Source organism: Geotrypetes seraphini, chromosome 9 (genome assembly GCF_902459505.1).
Source record: "Geotrypetes seraphini chromosome 9, aGeoSer1.1, whole genome shotgun sequence".
In the NCBI taxonomy this organism is placed as follows: Eukaryota; Metazoa; Chordata; class Amphibia; order Gymnophiona; family Dermophiidae; genus Geotrypetes; species Geotrypetes seraphini.
The window spans coordinates 126,843,473-126,851,886 of record NC_047092.1 but is presented as its reverse complement, the minus strand read 5'-3'; the positions used below and the strand labels follow the sequence as shown (position 1 = coordinate 126,851,886).

The window sequence follows — 8,414 nt, the reverse complement described above, 5'->3', positions numbered from 1 at the left end:
AGAATGTCATGGAGGTCTGTCAGACCATTTACCGAGACTAAAAGAGGCAAACTATTATTTCAGGAGCTACGAAAGTAGCCTGGAGGTTAGTGTAGCTGTCCTGGGCCCTGCAAATCTGGGTTCAAGACCGGCTTGAACCAAGCAAAAATACATTTTCCTGCTGCAGCTCTGGGGTAAAACGCAGACCTCCCTTAGCTGAAGTGTTTCCTCAAATTAATTATTATAAGACTGCCAGCACAGATTCGTGGGGTTAGAAACGGCAACATTTACAGCAGTGGAATGAGGGACTAAAATACGGACCTGCAGACATGAAATCTGAAACCTCAGTTGTTAATAAATGAAGATTTTTAAGGACCTGCAGTTAAGATCCATGAGGTCCGCGTTTTACCCCTTTCCACTCATCCAATACTGGTTCAAGGCGATTTACAATTTAAGATGTCCAAAGATAGGAAGGTAAGTATTAGATACATCTTATCAATTGGAAGGTGTAACTCATAGCGAGCAGATAGGGCAGAAGGGGAAGGGAATACAACTGCATAAGGAAGCAATTTCAGATAAATAAAAGGGTTAAGAGGAGACGCAGTGATTAAGATAGATGTGGCAACGGAAGAAGGCAATTTAGTTGGGCAAAATGGTAGGCTACCGAGGACTAAGGAATTTGGTGCCTTGATTAATTCGCAAAGCAATGTTACGCTTAAATCATTCTAGATTTATACCCTGGATGTACCATTTGAAAAAAAATATCTCTTTTTGGAATGGTTCACCCTTAGCATCTCTGCCTAGTAGGGTTACAATCTAAGTTTTGCTCCTGGGGCAATGGAGGATTAAGTGATTTATCGATACTCACAATGATATGCAATACTGAATTCAGTTCCCAACGTTTTTGTCCTAGTAACCATTGGCCTACTTAGAAATGTCTTTTCTCCAGGTACAACAGCAAGGAAACCACTCTACGCCTCTTTCAAAAAACCCTCTTGTCTCACCACACTACTGCCGGGTAGCTCTGGCGTATAACTATAGGTGTTACGTGGTGCGTCATGACGTTAAGCGTTGCATTGGAAGCGCTGACGGCAAGAGAACATGGCGGCAAGCGGTAGTTATTGAGACGCAGCGTTTTCCCAGTGATTTAGAGTGGAGAAGTATCAAGTATCCGAAGAAAAAGAAGGTGAAAGTGGCTTCGGTTTCGGTTTGGCGTAGGCTGTGTACCTCAGCACGCGTAGAGCTGAGCGGTGAGTGTTCTGAAGCAGTAGCGGCGCACTGCGGGACCAGAGGAGCCGCCATTATAGTTCTAACCGCTAATGTGTGAGTGAGAGTGTGAGAGAGAAAGCAGCTGAATAAAACGGGCCTGGAGATGTCAGGCAATGACTACCAAATGAGATCTGCACAACCTGGAGCAAAGGGGGCCAGAGCTGGGTCTCGCTCGCATACAGAGATGTTACTGGGATAATTTTGGTAGCAGGAGGTGAGAATCGTGGGAGATACTATGGGTCGTAGGGTTTAGGCCTTGGCCTGAATTGCTAATATGCACAGGAAGTTTGCTGTTTACACTTAAATCTAATTTCCGGGTCATTGGAGGTAGGCCTTAGGCAACCGGATTCTAAGCATATTCTGGTTCTACTCAGTTGGCGCTGATCATTTCCAAAGTTAGGAAGGCATTATTAGGTTCAGTTTAGGGTTATTATCATGTTATGTTTAATGACAAGTTGAAGGATGGTGCAGGACTGAGGATCGGAATGGTGGCCTTTCGACTTTCCTCATTCCTCATGTATGGGCACTGGATTTAAACAAAGCTGGGAGAAGTCCTGAATGCGGAGAGGCTAGCTTTATTTTCTTTTTCAAACTAGACTTTTAAATGACTCATTGTTACCCCAGATGGTATTGTTTTTCTCAGTCCCCAGATCTGATATACATCATATTGTTAAGACAATTTATTTTAATACTGTACTGTGATCATATTCATTATACTGTAGATTTATTCATTATACTGTAGGTAACCACTCTAAAACAGTTTGATTTAAGGAAATGTGGGGGTAGCATATTACAATTAAAACCAACTGCATGAAATTTGTATCGGAGTGTTCCATATCAGCAGTACTGTCCTTAAGGTACACCCAGTCAGTCAGATTTTCAGGGTATCCACAATTAATATTTATGATATAAATTTGCATTTACTACTTTCATGTATGCAGTCAGCCAGTCAGTCAGGTTTACATGCATATTAAGAAAGAAAAGAAAGGGAGAAGATCACCATAAAAGAATGAGATGGAAGAGAGAACTAAGATGATGAAGAATGAGTAACAATAAATGGATAGAAATCAAATTGCAGATACACGTTGTCATCCTCCTGTGTTGTGCTGCTGCTTTATTCCAAGCCCTGAATTGTGGAGAGGAGGGGTGTAGGAAAGAAAGTGACTAATGCAATGTGGTAGTGGAGATAATTCAGAAGACTGTAGGGAATGGGATTAAAGAGCAGAATGTGAGTGAGGAGAAAGTGACTGAGGGAATATCTGGAATGAGTACAGGAAGAATGAAAATGAGTGAGGAGGATCATTGGGGTTCAGGTTGGTTGGGGACGAAAGGAAGAGTTTGCAATTGAAAGATATTAGAGGGGGTGTGCAGGGAGCTGGTTTAAGAGGGTGGAATGGATGCTGGAAGTGGATAGAGTGAGGAAGTTCAAGGAGGGGCAGGGGAGAGACGATCAGAGATGGTGCTTTGGGTAGGGGTGAGTAGGGATCAGAAGTGTGTTTGAGGTGTGAATGGAGTTTAAAGGTGACAAGGAGAGAACAAAGGGGTCAGAGGGTTTCTGGAGTTGAGTGAGAGGATGGAGGTATCATTCCTTCTAATCCTGAATTTCTCTTTCAACTTCAGGATCCTCACTTCCTCCCCCCTCCCATCATGTAATCCCATATCTCTCCTTCCTCTGCTTCACAGTTCTCCATATCCTCCCCTATACCTCATTGATCCTTCTTCCCCTATCCCTTTGCCCATCATGCCCAAGTCATTCCTCTGAAATCCCTTTCCTCCTCCTTCCCAGCACCAGTCACTAAGACTCCTTTCCTCATGAAAAAGACTAACTTCCCCCCTTTACAAAACCATAGCACAATTTTTAGCGCTAGCTGTGGCAGTAACAGCTCAGTTGCTCATAGGAATTCTATGAGCGTCAGAGCTGTTATCCGTGATCAGCGCTAAAAACACTTGCATGGTTTTGTAAAAGAGGTGTGTGGGAGGGGGGGTAAATTGGGCAGATAAGACTTGCTAGAAAATGGTTTTTATATTTCTGATTTTTATGTTAGTGTTTGTCAGATGTTTGCTTTCTGATAATTATGTGGATGTATGTCTTAATATGTTTAACTAAATTATTAGCTACTTTACACACACACTGAATAAAAAGATGAAATATAAATGTTTAAATTACAAATTCCTATTTTTCTTCTCTACCTCTTTGTTTCCTGTTCACCCAAATCCTAAGTTTCATCCCATTCTGTTAACTTTTCTATGCTTGCTGGAACTCCTATAGAAATGCATTGGGTCTGACTTTGTATTTTTTTCCCTCTGGAAGTTCCAGACCAATTTGACCCATTTTAGAACTGGTATTTTTTACCATACTTCCCCCTCATGCCAAGTTTCATCTCATTCCGTTAAATTTTTGGTGAGCTTTTTTGAACCTCAGAAAAACATTTTCAACCTCTTTTGCATAATTCTTTGCACTGGAAAAAGAGATTATGTACTTGCCCTGGTAAGCTCTTTTCCAGTAGATAGGTGTGACATTCTAGAATTCCGCCCTGTCCTTCTACATCTGACTTATCTCGGTTTGTTTCATGCGTCTCCAAGTTATACCTTGGGGGCTGGGGAGTATACTGTATCTATGTTCCTCTTTTAGGCGGGAGTAGTTTTTGAGCTCCCTTGAGGTTTTGCCGGCTGTTAGCAGCTGATATTCTCATGTTACTCCTTTGAGCAAAACAGTTATTTATGACCTTAATTGGTCTGGGTGTCTCTACTTCATGTTGATCTGGTGGCCCTTGGTGCTTGGGTACTAACTGTAGGTGGAATTAAGGAGCTCTGTGCCTCTGTGAACCAACGGGGAAAACTAGAAGGACGATTGGGTGCACAGAGAGCAATTAATTGCCAGTAGGAGAAAAGGGGGTGATGATGCCCCTGTATAAAACTCTAGTCGGATCTCATTTAAAATACAATTCTGGAGATCACATCTTTAAACAGGATGGAGTGGTCCAGAGGATGGCTTGGTCAGTGGTCTTCATCATAAAGTGTGTAAGTACAGACTTAAAGATCTCAATAAGTATACTTTGGAAGAAAGTTGTGGAATAAGGGAGCATAGAATGAAAGTCAAAAGGGACAGATTCAGAAGTAATCTGAGGAAATATTATTTCATGGAAAAGATAGTGAATTCATGGAGTGACCTCTCTTGTGCAAGTGGTGGAGACAAATACTATATATGAATTCAACAAAGCTTGGAACAAGTACATAGGATATCTAAGGAAGAAAACGGGATATTAGATGGCATGGATGGGTAGACTGACTTGCCATATCTCTATCTGCCTTCATTTTTCTCTGTTTCTAATTTAACCAATTTCTTCTCTGAAAGTTTCGGAGAATATGGTCTTTTGTGTTACTTTCGGGAATTCTGCACAAAAATAATTTAAAATTCTGTGCACAGTATTTGTAAATTGGCCACCACAAAGACAGGATTCTGGGCTAGATGAACTATTGGTCTGACCCAGTACGGCTATTCTTACGTTATCATTTTCATCGCCCTTCTCTGTCTTATCATTTTTGTTGCCCTTTTCTAATTCTGCTATATCCTTTTTAAGATATGGTGACCAGAATTATGCACACTGTTTGAGGTATGGCTGTACCATAGATTGATACAAAGGCATTATAACATTTTCATCTTTGTTTTTCATTCCTTTACTGTTACTTCCCAACATTTTATTTGCTTTCCTAGCCACAGCGCACTGGGCTGAGGTTTCAGCGTATCCTCAACAATGACAGCTAGATCCTTTTCCTGGGCGGTGAATCCCAACGTGAAACCCTGCATCACATAGCTTTAATTCGGGTTTGAGGACAAACCCAGGCAGAAATATTGGATGTTTTTAATTGATTCCCTTCCTAAGGAAGTTGTGACATTGCCTGTTCTTGAAAGATACGCAGATGAAGAATTGGGTGACTTGTCTTGTGTGGGTTGTTACTAAGAAGGTGGATTGCATATATAGAGTCTAGAAGGCTCCTGAATTCAAGAAGCCACAGTTTCTGCACCACTCCATCGTGGTCAGATATACTCTCAAAAGAGCCAGAAGTTCGATGACTCATGCCTTGGCTCTCGCAGGCAGGCACAGTCACACTCTGAAGTCTTTTGGGAGAAACGTTTTTCAGGGCTTGATGCTCATTTCTTGCTTCTAGTCCTACTAGCTCTACATAAGCATTTAATTGAAAGCTCTTGGTGAGCGATATGTTTGAGTTTGCGGACACTCTTTCACTGAAGCAGGATGCACGCTTTTGCCAGATGGCCCCCTAAGCAGAATGGCAGCAGAAAACATCTTGCTCAGGCATCTAAACTTTCTTCTGTAGGTATTGGCTTGTTTCGCCTCTCATGGCTACATGTCTCGGACCTAAAACCAGCAGTTAAGGAAAAGTTGGGGACAAGGTGGAAGAGATAACAGACCTCGTAAAAAAAAAAAATTGATAACCGTTAAGTCTCTTTCTCAGCCCACTCCTGCAGTCTCTCTTGGTGAGTTTTGTGCAGGAGTCAAAAAAGTGCCTACTACGCTCAAAGGCATCTTCATCCTGACCTCAACAACAGGCCCAGACCCCACACTCATGTTCTCGGCAGCAGTGGACATATAAGCCCCAGCCAGCTCCTCAGTCTATGTAGGGAATGAGCTTTTGACCAGTTTGAACAGAGAGTAGCGAAAGTATTTATTTATTTTTAAAATTTCTATACCGTTTTTACCAAAACAGTTTACAAGCAGTCTTACATAAAATCAATTGCTCAGAAAAATGTGTCAACAAATAGTTGAGTCTTCCACATTTTCCTAAATGAATTCCTCTCTCCACATTTTCGAATCTGGCCAACAAGGAAATTCCATAGCTTGACTCCTGCACATGTGAAAGTCATGGCATTTGTTTTTACATGTTTAGGGTTAGCCTTTGTTTTCAGCAATGCGGCACTTTCAGAATGCAGGGATCTTTGTGGTTGATAATGAGACATCATATTCTTAAAAATTTCAGGCATCGTACCATATAGAAATTGATGACATAACATAATTGCTTTGTATTGAATTTGAAACACAATTGGCAACCAATGCAGTTGTCGAAGATATGGAGTGATATGCTCATAACTTGATGTTCCAGTTATTAATCTGGCCGCGGCATTCTGGACCACCTGTAATGCCCTGCACCTGGTCTTGGTTATTCCCAGGTACAGGACATTGCAGTAATCCAGCCGTGACAAGACCATTGCTTGTACAACAGCACGGAAGTCAGATGGTGATAGCATAGGTTTCACATGGTACAATAAGTGTATCTATGCAAAGCATATTTGTACTGTTTTTACAACTTGACAACTCATAGTAAGCCCTGGGTTCAATTTTACTCCCAGGACTGTCATGGACTCCCTCCCCAATAATATCTCATCCATCACTTTTAATTTTTTTGGCCAATTAACATGGTCAGGTTTCCCCACAAAGATTACCTCAATCTTTTCTATATTCAATCTTAGACCCTGCTTCTCCATCCATCCAGTAATTTCACTCATATAATTACTCAGCAACTTTTCTAACCCATCTCCCCATACATACACTGGGAAGAAAAAAATGATATCATCCGCATATATGCGGTATTCGACCCCTAAAGATTGAAACAGGTGGCCATATAAATATTAATAGCGCTGAAAGTGCCGAACCTTGAGGAACTCCACTCCTCACCTGAAAGTTACTCGAAATCTTAGTCCCATTCCTTACTTGAAAAGAATGATCTATCAAGTACAAATTTAGCCATTTAAGGACAGTGCCATCTACCCCAAGGTCTTTCAGTCTCCAACAGTTTCTGAAGATCTGCAGATTCAAAGGCTCTTGATATGTCTAAGGATATCAAGCAAAAGGTTACATGTTGGTCCAACCCTGAGCGTAAAATATCTAATAACGATGTCAATAATAGCTCTACACCAGTGGTCTCAAACTCGCGGCCCACCAGATACTATTTTGAGGCCCTCGGTATGTTTATCATAATCACAAAAATAAAATAAAACAGTTTCTTGATCATATGTCTCTTTAGCTATAAATGACAATATTATTATTAAGACTTAGCCAAAAGGAAAGATTTATAAACTATAAAGAATTTTACCTCATGCAAAATTGTCATTTCTTTAATAAGACATTAACTATTTTTTTCTGAGGCCCTCCAAGTACCTACAAATCCCAAAATGTGGCCCTGCAAAGGGTTTGAGTTTGAGACCACTGCTCTACACTATGGGCTTTCCTGAAACCAAATTGGTTACAGTCCAAGCAGTCAATTTCTTTCACAAAATCATCCAACTGAGGCAAAACAATCTTCTCCAGGACTTTACCAATAAAAGGTACTATCAAAATTGGTCTAAAATTTTTCATGACCTTAGTATTCAGGCCTTTCCGTTTTCAAAGGATTGTTTACAATCCTTGGGAAAAACTCCTTTCGGTGATTTATTAACTATTCTTGTTATCTCAGGAGACGCACCTTCTCTGCCATCTGTCTCATGACAGATGACGAACATGGATCCTGGATAGCACGTGTAGGTGTACAACTACGAATTGCATTACACACCTCTTTCTCATCTATATTATCAAATTCTCTCCATCTTCCCAACTATCTATTTCCTCAACCAAACTACCATCCAATGAGTGAGGTTGATTTCCCACCATTTTGCCAACTAAAAACTGTGCATATTTCTCTTCATCAAGATCATAACATTCAACAGCACCATCATACCTGTCAACCAAATACTTGACTGCAGCAAATAATTCTTACGGCCGATTTAAAGCACCTACAACTCATTCTTTATAATAACAATTCTTTTCATTTTTACATAGGCTTAAATATTCCATCAAAAGTAACTTAAAACTCTCATGACCTACAGCTTTAGTCCTATGCCATAAATGTTCTGCTCTTCTCACCTAACTCTTTACCTGAAAAATTGCCTCAGATCTCCTTGGACAAGATTTATGCTTCCTTTTTAATTCTGTCTGTTCTGGAGGGAGACAAATTTTTTTTTTCCTTTTTTTTATTCCTAGGAAAGGTGGCCCCTTGTAACCTCAGACCAGTGTATTTTGCAAATCGTCTGGGTGGGTTACACCCTCAGTTGGTGTCAACTTCCTTCTAATTGCATCAACTTTAGCTGTCAGTCGGAAGTGCTTTCAGAGGAA

The 8,414-nt window shown here is 40.7% G+C and overlaps 1 protein-coding gene across 4 annotated transcripts in view; it reads left to right on the top strand.

Annotated features, from left to right (window-relative positions):
• The first annotated feature begins 1,035 nt into the window (after positions 1 to 1,035).
• The window catches only part of WDR33 (WD repeat domain 33), a 466,488-nt gene continuing 459,109 nt past the window's right edge, over positions 1,036 to 8,414 (top strand). For 3 of the 4 annotated variants that reach the window (XM_033958831.1, XM_033958829.1, XM_033958830.1), the window contains exon 1: positions 1,036 to 1,229. The gene's annotated coding sequence lies outside the window, so the exon portion shown is untranslated. The remainder of the gene's footprint in view (positions 1,230 to 8,414) is intronic. The other variant, XM_033958832.1, reaches the window with a different exon arrangement.